At 39.1% G+C, this 16,478-nt stretch overlaps 1 protein-coding gene across 31 annotated transcripts in view; it reads left to right on the top strand.

Moving 5' to 3' along the window:
- Positions 1–16,478, top strand: part of NRXN3 (neurexin 3) — a 1,015,491-nt gene that overhangs the window by 862,735 nt on the left and 136,278 nt on the right. The window lies entirely within an intron of this gene.

Here is a 16,478-nt window from a genome sequence, read left to right as displayed (position 1 = left end):
CAGAAAAATCTGGGAAGTTTAAAAGCCAGCATGGTGCAGATTTTTTAAAATCTTTGATACTTTTTTTTTTAAACAAACCTGAAATTTCTAACCAGCTGTTATGCTCCCTGAAGGATTCTGTCCAGTTATTGATGGTCCCCTTTCCCCCACTGGGACAGTGCTGTTAGTGTTTGAAACTTGTTAGTGAGAAGCTGTGCAAACCCTTCTGAAACTTTGAGAACCGTGACGCAGGAAATCGCTGTGCAGTCAGGCTGACATTTGTACCCATCTATTTAGGGAGACTGCAATTAGGCTAACTTGTGTTGCTGTGTGAAAAAAGATCATCGTGATTTCATGATAGAGAACTGCAATCTGCTTGTTTTATCCGTCCTTTAGCGCTAGTATAGGTTATCTCTGCATGAGGGTTGGTGTTGCATGAATTCCCTCGAGCTTCTTTCAGTTATGTCATGTACTTAATTCTTCTTTGGTACAAGGGCATGAACAATGTTTGGTGTATCAGCTTAAACTTCATATTACTAATTCCAAACCAATTGTATTCATTTTCTGAAGTATAGTCTTCAATTATTAATATTGTAATAAAGTACAAAGCAATTTGAGGATAGTGATATTTATTTAGAGGAGCAGTGAGATTCCACAGAGATGAACAGGACCATTACAAAAAGCAGACACATATGCTATTTTGTTTTGTTTTATTTTTCTCATCTTTTTCCTACTGTAAAATGACTAAAACTAGAATACATGATAGCTGTGAACACAGGGAATCCATACCAGAATTCCTTTTTTCCTTTTCCTGAAGTGGTCCCACATGCATACACATATAGTCTGCCTTGTTTTGTTGGTATTTTCTTTATAGCCTGACAAGGCTGTGTCCCTAGCATTATATACCAATTTGCAGAATAATCTTTTGAATCCTGAAGATGTGTGTTGTCCTCAGGTGCATTTGTTTTGTCTGTGAAAGCCAGTGCTCTTATAAGAAAGAGGTAAATGGCTCTGTTTTCGCTATTATATAATTTCTGATTATTATATAATTATATAATGTGAGGGGAGTGAGGGACTGGAACAGGTTGCCCAGAGAAATTCTGGGTACCCCATCCCGGGAAGTGTTCAAGGTCAGGCTGGATGACACTTGTAGCAGCCTAGTCTAGTGAAAGGTGTCCCTGCATATGGGGGGTGGGGGAGAAACAGGAAATAGATGATATCTGAGGTCCCTTCCAACGCAACCCATTCTGTGTTTCCATGGCATATTTTTAAATTGACAACACTAAAGATTCTACTGAACTGTTTTGTAGTTGCCCTTTAAAAAGTTCTTGAAGATCATAGGCATAGGTGTAGGAGAGATATTGAAAGGATGTGACTCCTCTTTACACTATCATGCATGGGCATAGGCAGACCCATCAGTAGGCTGAGAAAGCAGGTAATTTTTAATTATCTAGTCAATGGTTTCTTATCAAGGGGGTCAGTGAAAACCAGCTTCTTCTCTTTTAATGTAAACATTCAGAAAATATGTGACAAACTGTCCAGTGAAATCATTCTGAGATTTTACCAGACTGCAGAGAAACCACTTCCAGTTACAGTGTAGTTAGGTCTCTTAAATGAAAAGGATGAAAGATGCCAAGAGGAATGAAACTGGGAATATACTTTGAGAAGAAACAAGTCCAAACTCTGGTATGGCAAGAGGGAGAACTGTGTGAGAAGAAAGATTGTCCAGGATTAGTGTTAAAACTGTTCAGGAGGAAAAAAAATGGCAATAACTTTTAATCCCATAGGAAACTAGATCCCAGTTAGTGCAAAAGATTAAAACATTGGCTTCAGTGGCAGCAGTGGCCAGGTGACTCTGTGATGTGCAGGGTATTCTGTTATTCTTCAAGGCCTGAGATGCTGCACTCCAATGTGCCTTACCATTGAAGCTGTAGTGAGTGTCTTGCTCTAGGGACAGCTGCTGATCTTCATTATCTTATACTTCTGTGTGTCCCAGCAACCAAAGCACCCAAGTGATTGTTTTCTAAAGCACTTAGTTATCCAGTAAGGTAAGTTTTTCAAGGAACAAATGGGATTCATAGTGTTTGATGAGACTTTTACCTAGGCCAGCCTCACCAACTGACCCCAGCTGCCTGATTGCATCTGCCAGAATGATTATTGGCTATAGCCCCTTTCCAGCTAAGGCTTCTCGGCTTCCTCTCTGCAGGCAGAGCTAAAAAGCAAGCCATAGGAGTGGAGGTGTGATCCTATAGATGTGGGTAAATGTAGAGGTGCAAAAATGAGGAAGGTGATCAGCAATTCGTTCTGTCAGACTGGCTTGCTAACCACCATGCTGCTTTGATTTTTATTCCTTTTATCAGTATCTGCAGTATCTGCCTTCCAAGCCCAAACTCCCATGCCATATGCTGCCAGTACTGTCCTCCATCTGCATGAAGAGCAGTCACAGACAACAGTCATAATAGCTGGCCACAGACATCCATCACCCTTATTGCTCCTTCAGTTTGTATTTCACAAGATCAGCCTGTTACAATTTAATTGTCTCTCCCAGTCACTTAGTCAGGTGGGTAGATTTTGTAGGAAGGAGAAAAGATGGAGAGTTGGGGCTATAGTTGTATCATTGCAAAGAGATGACATATGGCACATCTTACTCTTATTTTTTTAAACAAAATGGCAGTTCTTTAAAATCTGATTTTTAAAGACTGTTATTTTGTGCTGAACATACAGTATCAAGTTAAATCCTTTTTCAGATCTGGGTCCTCTGTAGAGCTTTCTCCTGAACAGAAATGTCAGGGTTTGACCTACTAATTTCAGCAGCATGCTGACAAAATAATGAATGAAGAGAGGAACTCTGTTCTTGTGGTTGGATAATATTTACGAGTGTTGCCAAATCATGGAGTGCTGGACAAAGGCAAGAAAATTTTTCCTTCCAGTATGTAAGCACAAACAGTATAGTCTAAATCATATCAGTCCTGCAGCTCTAAATTCCTTTGTCTGTTTCAGTTCATTAAAAAAAAAAACCAAACTCTTCCCTGGTCAAGGAATGGGCATCTTAGGGCCGTTTTTGTATTGATCTTATCTCCCATGCTCTGAGCCGCCTTTTCCTAATGGTAGTTACAATGATTTACAAATGGAGGATTATCTGTAAAGGTGGTCCTTTGTCCCTTCCTGCAGGCTTGATGAAACAACTTCTTCACATGGAAGCTAACATGAACGAATCCATACGGAGAGGGAGGCTGAGTCAAGGAATCCATCCTCACGCTAAATTCATTTGTGTTTCTCTCCCACTGTTTTCAAAGTGTTTACAATCTAGAGGACACTCATCATCTAAGGGGGGCTAGGATGGCGCTAGGATTAAGCTTTTTCCTGGAATGTACGGAGGAGAAGATATCAGGAAGAGGTACAGAAGCTGAAATTGTGACATTAACGTTCTCCTTACTCACTTCTCCTTTCCACACCTAGTATGCCAGAAAATGAGTCCTGGAAGTACTTCAGCTTTTTCTATGGCATCCATTCCCAATAATCAAGTTTCAATTTGACATCAGGAGTTCTGATTTAACTAACATAATACAAATTTGGCAGGGGGCTCAGATGATACCACTTGGCCAAACAACTCTACAGTAAGCAAATTCTTACAACACAAAATAAATATGCAAATTGCCAAGTTGTAACTTTTCCCCAGAAGTCTATCTTGATTCAATAAAATTCTCATCCTTGTAGGAAAAATGAGTCTTGATGTAAGGTACTGTTTCCAACAAGTTTCATTTGCAACCTTTTGACTTTTGGTGAAGATAAATGAAAAAATGCCTATAGGCCTGGAGGGGCCAAGTGCCACAGTGGAGGTAGAGGTGCACAGGTTGAAGGACCTAGAAATGGGCACCACAAAGTACTAGACAGACATCCCCCAGCACTGGATCAATGAAGAACGTGCATTGACCTAGATAAAAGGGGTGTCAAGGAAAATGGGTAAATTCTATGTGAATTTATTTAGTAGTTACTGCATCCTATGTGTATGTTAACCATGGATGTTTGAAATGTTCTTGGGTAGCAAAGTCAAGGTAATGTAAATTACAAGGTTGTGTTTTAAGAATGAAAGGACATTTTATTTGCTCTGTTCCTATAACATCTCCTGGTTCCTGCAAAGTTTTGGCAAGTCATTTATCTTTGTCTCTGCTTTCCAACTTTCAGATGGTATTGATGGCCTCCTTTGTGAGTGTGTGTTCAAAGCACTATGTGCTTCTCTTCTCCTTTTCCATCTCTGTCTAATATTCTGCTATTCCTTACCCAGTAGTGCTCTGTCATAGAATCTGCAGAAGATTAAATTATTTTGAGTAATTAGAGTATTTTCAGTAGAAATATAAGTTTCCTATACTGCAATGTTCATGTATTTTTAATTTTCTACTCCCATTAAAAATATTAGGAAACCACTTTGATTCAGGATTAGAAAAACCTTATGTGAAGTCCAGCCACATCTCAAAAGCTACATTACAAGCACTTAAAAAAAATTTGCAGTTTAAAAAAAGCAAGCTTTGAAAAGCTAGAAATAAGCAGTTATTGAATTCGAGCACTGTTTATGTTTACAGATACTCATATTTTCCTCATTGTCTGTCTAATTGGAGAGACCTATTGAACCTTAGCTCAAACCTCTTGCTTTTCTGGTAAGGAAGACTACTTTGTTTACTATAGACTATTGATATTATACAGTTCATGGAATCTGTTTTATAGATTTCAAAAGGAACATAGAACATAGGCCCTGGATGCATTAAATTCTATTAGGATTCTACTCTATTAGAATTCTGTAAAGAAAAAACACTGAGAAAGGAAAATATAGTAATATATAGTGCTTAGTCATATAATATCTTTGAACACATATTTTTGGAACACTCTGAAACCCTACAGTACTCTTTATGATTAAAGGTAGAAGAGAGTTTGCAAACAAATATACTCTAGGCAAAACCAAGTTTAAATAAATAATTTTGTCCAAAGCCTCTTCAGCCCTTGCATTTCTATATCTACTGCACTTGGGTTAATTAGATGGTGGCAAGTTGATATTTGTGATCACCTTTCCTGTCGAACAGCAGTATCCTTTTATAATGCTATCTTCTTGACAAGTGCTCACTTTTCTGTGGGTTATGGGTTGAGTGGACAGACTCAGTTGACAGACAGTCCTGGTTGCTATACTGAGTGGTATATGCTGTGCCTTAAGCTCACTGACATCTCACAACTGTGCCAATGCTCTTGGTAAGGAAACCTAGTAGTTAAGGTACATGGTTTACTCTACACAGCCTGTAAGTATCAGATCTTAATTCCATATTTTGTGTATATGTTTGGTTTGCGTGGCAAGGTTTTGGGGGGGGGGGGCTACAGGGGTGGCCTCTGTGAGAAGCTACCAGAAGCTTCCCACATATCTGACAGAGCCAATGCCAGTCAGCTCCAAGACAGACCCACTGGTGGCCAAGGCCAAGGCCATCATCGAGAGTGGTAGCACCTCTGTGATAATATAGTTAAAAAGAGGGAATGGCCGTGTGAGAGAGCCTGTGTTAGAGCCTATGGTGAGGCAGACTGTGGAGAGAAGGTAGAGCATTTGGGAGTAAAGTTAAGCCCAGGAAGAAGAGGGGCCTGGGGAGAAGGTGGTTTAAGATTTGATTTTAATTCTCGTTATCCTACTCTGATTTGATTGGTAATAAATTAAAATAATTTCCCTAGGTCGAGTCTGTTTTGCCTCTGACAATAATTGGTGAGTGATCTCCCCCTGCCTTTATCTCAGCTCATGAGCTTTTGTTATATTTTCTTTCCCTGTGCAGCTGAGGGGGGCAGTGATAGGGAGGCTTTGGTGAATACCTGATGTGCAGACAGGTTCAAATCACCGGTGTAACTGCCACTTTAGCTTCTGTCAGCGCAAATTATTGGCAATGTTATCCAGTGGATTAAAACTCCAAGGGAGACTTTGTGAGATGGATGAACATATTTTCCCCTGGAAGTTGCTCGTTCTCGTACCCTACTACGATCTGACTTGCTACTGCAGTCCTTTCTTTATTGAGTGGATGTGACGTTTTAGCAGCTGGTCATATTTTTGTTTTGTTTGCATGGCAGGACTTAGAAACATAAAGGTAAAGGCCTGCTTTTCATTAGCCAACTTCTGTAATGCTGGAGGAGTGCAGCAGCTTGGGCATGCTTTGAGTTTAAAATGCAGCACACAGTATGCATTGGCTCAGTCCTCTAGAGAAACAGAAGCTGACATCAACATTCAGAATAGTTCCTGTTTCTGCTCTAGTCCAGAATCATATCTAAAAGGTATCATTTCACAAAACTTTCCAGAATATACAATTTATATTTTCAAAAGGCACTGTCAGAATTGTTAATTCTAATTATAGTTGGAGTTCACACCATCAGATAGGGCAGGTTTTTATGATGCATATTGTAATGTGGGGGAAAAAAATAACCCTCTGAATAATGTATTTTCTAGGAAACCCATGGACAGGTATCACTTTCTTAATTTGTTTTGCATTCTTTTTCCCTAGGAAATGCCCTTTATCAGCATGTTGCTAATTTCTATTTCTTTACTTGCATTATGATATCTGTACTCGAGTGGGATTAGTAGACTAGTGGCTGGAGTTCCACCAGCTGTGTAATAACAATTGCTTTCTGCAAATTATGTGGCCTAAACACACCTGCATGTGTTTCTTGTAATATTTTAGTGCTTAGTAATTGACTGGCAGTATACTGGTGCTTTCCTAGCTCATGGGAAAAAAGATTTATTTGGGTACACCATCCTAGATGCTGAATAGCATGGAAGCAAGCCTTCCTGTTAGGACTGCTGAATATCGCTGATTACTAGGCTCAGCAGGCATCAGTTATAAGAGCAACTACATATTAGTTATTATATATATATATATTAATTAATATTAATAATTTCTACTTCAATAACATCTGGAGGCCCCACTGGATACCAGGACTCCAGTGTGGTAGATAATATACAAACATACTGTTTGATAAGCCTGTGACTTCATAGTATGAAAAGAAAAGCTGGAGGGAGAGAAATGGAAGTGACTCATTCAAGGTACAGCAGAACAGTGGTAAAAGCAGAAATCTTTTCTGTCTTTCAGCGATGTACTCTAACTAGTCTTGGCTACCTCTGTTAGTGAGTTAAAATTTGAAAGGTCTCATGCTGCACTAACAATATCACCTTATATGAAATATGGAAACTTGTGGTACAAAATTAATTCCTGGGTGTATTTCTGTTGATATTATGTATTAATGTTACCTAAAATGCTGCAGTGATACATAAAGCTCTTACCTGGTGCAGGGTATCTGATCTGAAATAAACAAGCAGCTTTTGTATCTCATATCTCTTCTTTGGCCGAAATATTTTGTGTGCTTTGCTGTACATAATTAATCACTCCTGACCCTGATAGAATTGTCACAGATTTGAGCTTCTTGTCCATTTTTTTTCTTTGGCTTGTCTTCAGGGTAGTTTTGTTTATAAAATAAACTTTTATTAGACAAAAGGCAAAGACTGAAAGAGGGAAGGATGATGGGAGAGAAAGAGATAAGGTAAAGCAAGAGAATGGCAGTTTCACATCCCAGTGGTAACTCTTTCTGTAATACTGTGAAGGTGTTTGGTTAAAAAAAAAAATCGAGAACAGAAGAGAGTAAGACATGCTTTAGTAGCACTGTATTGCTGTACTGCAACTTCTTGTAGTATGGGCCATTAAAGAAGTATTATATTGCAGTCTATGTCCCACATAAACAGTCAACTGGCAAAAAGAAAGACACTTTGGAAAGCCTGCTAAGCTCTTAACAAGGAAACTGGTATACATTCTACTTGAGCTAAATGATGTAATGTATCTCAAAACAAAGGGTAGAGATCATCTTTCCATATGAAGGAACACTCCCAGGGAGCACTCCTGAATTAGACTGTTTGCCGTGGTGAATAAGGCTCAAATATGAACCCCAATGGTAAGATTGTGGCCAAAAGACATTATGTGGTCTTTGAGCATAAAAAACAAGTAATTTTGTAATTTCTGTAAACCAAAGTTAAAAAATTTTGGTACGTACTTTTGAAGAAAAGTAGGTAAATTAAGGGAGTTACAGGGCCGTGGGGAATTTTAAATGAAGGAACCTGGTTCCAAATAAGAAACTCAGAGAGCAGGGTGGTTTTCTCTTATGCTCTATAAAGCTAGGGAGAGAGGTTTGCAGTCATGGAAAGATGAAGCTGGAACTTTAAGTCATCTGCTTTAGAATTTTCTTGCTCTGAGACAGGGCTAAATACAGCAACCTGGCCTTGACAAATGTTTATCTAAACTATCTTTTGTAAACCTTCAATGGAAAAGATTAGACTATCATTAATCTTTCTCAGTTTCAGTGTTTCGCCACTTCATAAAATGAACGAGAATCAGTAAGAACCTTCAAGAAAATTTTGGCTTGAACACAGACTTACAAGTCATGTATAGAAGTATGATGCTAGACGGTTTTTCAGTGTAGCAAGTAAAAGTTAAAATATCTGCTTTTCAGGAAGTACTGAGCAGAAGGTTATATTTGCATTGTATTCGATGGCTCTTGATTGACTTTCTTCCCATGTATTTGTCTATTTTTGAGCGTATCTTTGGCATCCGAAAAATCCTGTGACAGTGACTGGCACAATTCAGTTATGTACTTTCTCAGAAGGTACTTTCTTTGCTTAAACATAATTACAAAATGATTTTATTATATATTTGTAGTTCCTTAAATGTGGTGAGTTGATCTTGGCTATATGCCGGGTCTCAGCGAAACTGGTATATCCCTCCCCTTCCCAGATGGACAGGTGAGAGAGAGTAAGATGGAAAACAACTTGTAGGTTGAGATAAGGCAGTTTACTAAAGCAATAGTGAAAGTCTGTGCACACAGACTCAAAGAGTATGCAAGCAATGTTTGGCTACTTCCTGGGAAGCAGGGTTTCAGCATGCGGAGCGGTTTCTCAGCAGGCAGCCATTGTAAACAACAAATTCCCCCCCTTCCTCCTCCTTTCCTTAGCTTTTATATCTGAGCTGATGTCATGTGGTATGGAATATCCCTTTGGTTAGTTTGGGTCAGCTGACCTGGTTGTGTGCCCTCCCAGGATCTTGCCCTCGATGGGAAAAGGAAGGAATGTTGAGACAGCGGTGATGCTGTGCCAGCACTGTCCAGCAGTAGCCAAAACACTGGTGTGTTGTCAACACCTTTCTAGCTACCAGTGCAAAGTACAGCACTGTGTGGGCTGCTATGGGGAAATGAACTCCATTGCATCCAGACCCAATACATTGAGTTATAAAGAAATAGTGCTGAATCATTGCTTTTTTATGATTCTAAGTATACACAATTTTAAGTGTGATACTTTTTTTGAGCTTTCTATATCTCCTCTTTTTTCTTTTGAGATGGGCTGTAAAAATCTGTGTACTGTGTTAAAGAATTAAAGTCAAAGATCCACCATTAAATTATAACAGATTTTCCTTTTGTACACCATTCCTTTTCATTATAATTCTTGTCATTCCACTTGCCTTTTTGACCATGTTCAGTGCTGGGCCAATCTCATCAAAGAAGCAACAGCAATGAATCCAAGGATTCTTTCCTCAGCTTTAAATGTTCAAATCACAAATAAGTGTTGCTCTAAAATATGTCCTATAATTTAACAAAGAATCAATTCAGACAAGATATATTGCCTCATATAAAATTTTATAGGAGTCTAGATTATATCAATTGTCCTTTTTAGCCTTATAAATTATGTATCTCTGAGAATTGCTTCTTTTAAAAGCCAAGCCCCCAAAGGGTAATAATTTCTGTTTATTTTGTCCTCTGTGCATGTCATTCTTTCTGATGAATAGGTTTGTAACTGGCATTTAGTAGATCTGGTTTAGCACCTTAAAGAAGCTGTAACAAGCAGTATATAACAAAAAATTACCTACTGTTCCTTATAACAACCCTCAAAAATCAGCCAAAATTACCTGGCCTGTGTACTTCCTTTCCCCTTAAAAACATTTTTTCTTGTTTCAAGGTAACTGTAGAGTGTTGGCACCCTAATTAAAAGCTTCCAAGTCAGGTGAGCTTCAGTGCCTGTCATTTCTTTAAGAGCATTTGATGTTTCTGTTGATTATCATATTTGCCAAGGTGGCCATACTTGTGCTTGACCATTCCTTCCCTTCCACTATTATTTGAATAAAGCAAGACTTCATCCAATAAGCTTTCCCTTTACCCATCTCTAGAGTTTTGTACACATTTATTCCTGATTTCAGACTTACCTCTCAATGATATTAAAAACTATACTAAATATGACCAGCCAGAGAGGAGCAGAACTAACTGCCTTATACTCTGTGCTGAACACAGGTTCTAATATTTCGCCTTCTTAAATCCATTGATGCACATATACTGGAAAGACCTGTCCAGCTGTGCATTTAGTTCTAGTTGCTGCCCAGAAAGGTCCTCTAAGCACAATGCTGTTTTTTACTATTTTCTTGTCAACAGCATGTTGAAGATGAGTCAGCAGTTCCCTGGCAGCCAGGAGGGCCAACCGTGTCCTGGGAGGCATCAGGCAAAGCATCACCAGCCGGTTGAGGGAGGGGATTGTTCTGCTCTAGTCGGCACTGGGGCAGCCTCACCTTGAATATTGTGTGCAGTTTTGGTCACTGCAATATAAGAAAGATATTTAGAGTATCCAAAGGAGGGCAATGAAGATGGTCAAGGGCCTCGAGGGGAAGCCATACAAGGAGCAGCTGAGGTCACTTGGTCTGTTAAGCCTGGAGGGGGCTGAAGGGAGACCTCATTGCAGTCTACAACTTCCTTGTGAGGGGAAGAGGAGGGGCAGGCACTGATCTCTTCTCTGTGGTGACCAGTGGTAGAACACAAGGGAATGGCCTGAAGTTGTGTCAGGGGAAGTTTAGGTTGGATATTAGAAAAAGGTTGTTCACCCAGAGGGTGGTTGAGCACTGGAACAGGGTCCCGAGGGAAGTGGTCACAGCACCAAGCCTGACAGAGTTCAAGAAGCATTGGGATGATACTCTCAGGCACATCGTGTGGTTCTTGGGGATGGTCCTGTACAGGACTAGGAGTTGGACTTGATGATCCCTGTGGACCAGCATATTCCGTGAGAGCAAAGAACTTTCTGAGTTATTGTTTACAGTGAGAGTTCACAGAAAGTGATTTGATGTTGTAGTAATAAGTGAATATGCTCTGTGGAATATACATCTATACCTTTGGCTCTCCTGGATACCTTGCCGCCTTTAGCGCTGTTGTGCTAAGTCCCCTAAACCACCAAAAGTTAATGATCCTTCAGCTGGACTAACATCCAGAATCGAGTTTAAGGCAAAGCAAAAAAGAAAAAACAATCAGGCAAGCAAAACCCCAAAGGAAATCAAGCAAACAAATTCTTAAGAATAAAGTGAAAACAATTCTAAAAAGGGAGAAATCTCTTTTTAAATACATAGACTGTAACTGTGAGGAGCCTAAGTTAGAGAAAGTCATTCCAGGAAGAGCAATGCTTGGCTTTATAAGAAAACAAAGCAATTTTCCTGAATTGAGAGGGCAGCACAGTTGAAGTGTACTCATGTGGCATTTGTGGGGAAAAAAAGTTTACAAAACCTTCCTACAGTGCGAAATGACTTATATTACTAAAAGAGCTTGTATTGCTTTCAACTGAGAGCAGTAAAATCAGCAGTGATCTGCAAGAAGGAGTAACTAGGAGTGTTGTCTGCCAGGTTTGGGCTGATGTCTAGCCATGTTGGAACCAGCCAGGGTGGGAGGAGGAGGCAGTCTGTGCAGTAATGACTATTAAAAAATAATGAAGTAAAATGAGTGTGAGAAAATACAGTTACCCTAGGATTCTAGTCAGGTTTCAGGTATGTTTTATAAATGCTTTATTTTTAATTTTACATTTATCTCCAGAAAAATAAGCAAAACAATATAAAGATACTGGGATAAACTCTGCTTTCACTTGCATCAGGAGGAATCGAGTTTCTTCAACAAATAGCTATTGATTCATATTGATGCAGCTGAGAGTAGGACTTGTCCTAATGCTCAGAGTTCTCTCTCTCAGGTTTTGAAGTGAAATGCTCTCTGCATGCAGGGAACAAACATATTCTTTCAGTGTGGATTATTTGAATCTTAGATTAAGAAAAAGAAAACCTAATGGTAAAGCCCTTTTCAGAACAGAGTGCATGTGGCTGTTCACGTATGTGTCCTCTCTAACACACTCCAACTGCTCATCTTACAAAACCACTGCCAACCCCATTTTATTTTCTTTCTACTTGATCTGCAACAGAAAGACAGATCCCTTCAGAATGTAAAGGCACAGCATGGAGAAAGCAAAGGCCTGATAATTTGCATGCAGACAGGCTCTAGTTTTCTTTGAATGGAGGGAAACAAAAGAAAAAAAACATACCTGCAAAACTGTCAAACCTCAGAAATTTTCCTCAAACCCCTTCAGAGGAAAGGAGTTAGTTTTGGAGGAGCTGAAAGTAGAAGCTGAGAAAAGCTTAGGATCTGCTCCTCTTGAATTGTAGTTGCTCTCAGATCTGAAAGGTTGGGATTGTGAGGATATCACCAATGTTTAAGTAAAATATGTCTGGATTTGCGGAGTTTTATAGAGCTTGGAAAGATAGGTGACTATCACCCCTCTGTCCCAGGTGAATAATCTGTTTAACAAAAAATGTAACAGAAAAGGTTGCCCAAAGTGAAATAATGCTTAAGGGCAAGCAATAAATTGCAGATTTCCTGATCCTGTAGTTTAGCTCCTGTATTGTTTATTAATGTTCAAAATATTTGATAACAATGCATATAATGACAAACTGTTGCCAGGAGCCTGAGTAGAATAGAGGGGTCAAGGGGAGGCCTTGTACAATTTTTTTTTTAAGTACTTTGGTTTTTTTGTTCTTATAATTTATCTACAATCATTCCATTATATGATCATAATTACTTGTCTGAAGTCCTAGAGACATCATGACAGAAGCTTATCTCCAGAAAGTCTGTAAGCAACAGAACAGTAATGTGGCTTTTGAGGGCAGCAATTTTATGGGACAAATCAACACAAGTCAAATTCTTGAGAAACTTTAAAAATCCTATTTGGCTCAGTAGCCTTAAATAAAGAAGAGGAGAAGTAAAATACAGACTGAATGCTGAGTTCACCTCATTATTTATAAATAAAATGGTTCTCAGTTTTCCAAGATATAGTGCCAGCACTTGATGTCTCTTCAAGATTTCAAAAACATTAATTAATCATTGTCTTTTCATGGAAAGTTTTTGTGGCAGCCCAGTAAATACCAATACAGAGAGGAAAAAATTCACACTTAAATGTTTAAATTCTCTTGAGCTCTTCTGGACCATGTAACTTGTATGCTCTTTGTGGCTCTGCATTCACCTTTTTCCTTGCTGTATGGTTAGGATTTTTTTTCTGTAACTGCAAAATAAACTTTAAAGGTGGTCACTCTAAAGTAAACTTTCTTTGTCACATACTTACTGGTCTAGTCAATACCTTTGTATTGTAATGTGGGAAAAAAAACCCCCTAGCTGAATGTGTGGGGAAAGGAATGAAAGGTCATGTCCATCATGAAGTGCTAAAGTTTAATGGTAAAGCTTGTCTTCGAGATTTAGAAGGAAGGTGGGTCTTGGTAAAAGCTACTTTTAATGAGGTGTCGTAGTGTAGGAAACTAGAATAGAAGAGATGTTGAAAATAAATCATGGATTTGCCCCCTGTGTCCATGGTCACTGTTCTTCACTGGAGGATTTTCTTTGTGCTTTACTTTACTTCCTTTTTTTTCCTTCCAGGAATCCATAAACTAATTGTTGCTTTTTTCATAGTGTCTGGTGCCCTGGAGATATAAAATACCATGAATAAACTGTATCTTGAAGTCTGTGTGTGCAGTTTGGCTTCAATAGCCCTACTTTCTGCATATTGTGTTATATTGTTTTTTATCCTGATAACTGGAACAAAACCTTTTTCATTACAAGATTCTACTCAGTTCAAATAAGAGTATTAAAAGTTGTGCTTCTGCAAAATTTTTGTTAAAGAGTCACAAAGATCTCTGCCCAGGGGTGATCTGAAGAGAGCTGGAGTAGGCCTTCCATCAGACCCATGGGGTTTGGGGGGTTTTTTTAGACCAATTTTTGCATTTCTTAGTTGCAACAAAGTGTTATACTACTTTTAGAAGGGCTATGTTCTCTTGGCTCTAGGAGGGTGGGCAGTCTGTTCAGGATGACGGCAGCATCGGTTTGCTCATTTCCCTCCTCTCTCCATCAGGCTAAAGGCAACTGGCAGTTTGCAGTCCTTTACTTCCAGAATCTTATCCCTTTCCCTGTTTGCCCTCTTATCATTAGCCCTTCAAATAGGTCTTTTTCTTCAAGCCCCATGAAAGGGAATGGTTAAAGGCTCTATTTCCTTTTCCTCGAAGGAGAGATCAGAAACATTTTCTTGTTTTTCCCACCATCTTCTTCCCCACTTGCAAGTGAGAAAATCTTTGCCTTGCTAAGCCTGTAGGGCTTAATTCACTCTGCTGAATACCTCTTAATCCCTTCCTCTTCTGTGGTGGTGGTGATCTTTTCCATTAGACAAGGTGCAGCTCTTCATCTTACCTGCTCACCAAGGTGGACTCTTATTAGAGCAGCCACAGTTTGCAAAAGAAGTTTGATGTATTGATGGTGATTGAAAAAACTGTATTAGAGGTTGTCCAGGAGATTGATGACAGGGCAGCACCTTGCTAAACCACAGTATCAGTGTCTGGGTTACTTGGTCAGTAGATAGTATTTGAGTCTTCGAGGAAAAATTAATCACTTGTTCTTTGCTAATTGCTGTGCAAGTAAAGATAATTATATGCTTGCCAGCAAAAGATTCACTAAAACAGTGTTGGGAGATCACATATCAAAGAAGGGGTAAATCTGTGCCAGCAATGCTTTTACCTGAAATAAATCTCTGTTAACTGAAACCTCTCTTATTTTTGGGGTAACATTAGAGAAGAAAGGTTGGTTGTTTTCAAATGGCATTTAGTTCATGAATCTGCTGGGAGCAGCAATCCACTTACCTCATGTTCCAGTGTAAAAAGGAAGATGATACTGATGTCTTAAAGGAAAGTCCATCCAAAGCATAACAGTGCTTGAAACTGCATGTTTCATGCAGTACATGAAACTGTTCCTATCATGCTTACATTTAGCAGAGTCTAAAATTTACCATTGTAATGAGAGGAAAACCAAGGTGCTTACAGTTGCAGTGCTAAACTTCAAGTAGTTGAACTACAATTCATTACCTCTTCAGCTACAAGACTGTTTGGTTTCCTTTCCTAATAACAGTGTTGTAGTTTGATACCAGGGGATTTGGTGTTAGGAAAACAAATGTCAAAAAAAGAAGTGAATTGAAGATACAAGGAAGTTGTAGTGCATATTTTGGTATGAGTAAACTTTGAAATGTAAGGTAAAGCAGGAATCAGAAAGGGCCTCTCTGAGAAATTGAAATACATCCAGGCATTTTAAGAAAATGGAGTTTTGATAACAGGAGACAGGAGTAAATCCAGGAGAGGAATCCAAGGTGGCCCTCAAGTACAAGAGGAGAGATTTTTTTCTTAGTGCTGAGATTTGCTAGTGCAAATGTAGTAAAGTTAGGGTAACAGCCCCGAAGGATGGAGTCCTATGCCCACCAAGCACGTATGTAAGGTAGTAACAATAACAGAATTGTCTCGCACCCCTTTAGTATATGTCAGGGTTTTTTTGAAGAAGGTATATTTGCATACAGCATGGCCATCTACTCTCTGTTGTTGTTTCTTCCTTGCTTTTTCTATTAAGACCGTCAGCAGAGTTTTGCCAATTTTATGGTATTGATGGCTAGCAAATGCATTGGCTTCCTGTATGATACATTACTTCTGCCTTTCTGCACCAATTTTGGATCTGTGCAGTACATCTAATATGCCTTCCTAATTGTTGACACCAGCATACTGTTGAGTGACATCAGCCTCTCCTTGTTGAGTGTTTGAAGATACATTCCCATTAACTGTATATTGTACAGTGACGAGAATTTCTGGCGCTGTTTAAATCAGTAGTATTAAATGCGGATATCTAATGTGAAGATGTTCTGGGCATGTATTTTACGATCTAAGGTCATTGAATATGGTTGTTGCTTGAACTACATGAGGGGAGCTGTAGGAAGAAGTGTTGTGGCTAGTACAACGGGCTTTGCCTGCTCTTCTCTTTCAATCAGTACCTGATGGAAAGTTTTGGGAAAACACTATGGAAGACTGTGTTATTGATTAGGCACTGCGTGCTGTGTGATGTAGAAAAGCAAAAGACTGACTGCTCTTGTGTTTTAGGTATTTTAGCAATTAGGTTCCCTCAGGTTGTCAAAGTCAGCTAATTAAATTTTTTACCCTTCTAATTCCATCCATCTTTTTACTGCATTCTACCTACTGGATCCCAGTTATTTGTTTTAGGGTGAGGGCTGTTTGTTTCCCAAGCAGAATAACAAAACAGTTGGTGGGATACAGGCTGACTGTGGCTGTATTTCAGATAACAGGTGA

This window comes from Manacus candei, unplaced genomic scaffold (genome assembly GCF_025592945.1).
Source record: "Manacus candei isolate 608988 ecotype Guabito, Panama unplaced genomic scaffold, ASM2559294v1 h1tg000067l, whole genome shotgun sequence".
In the NCBI taxonomy this organism is placed as follows: Eukaryota; Metazoa; Chordata; class Aves; order Passeriformes; family Pipridae; genus Manacus; species Manacus candei.
The sequence above is the reverse complement of the archived record's forward strand: the minus strand, read 5'-3'. Positions and strand labels throughout refer to the sequence as shown.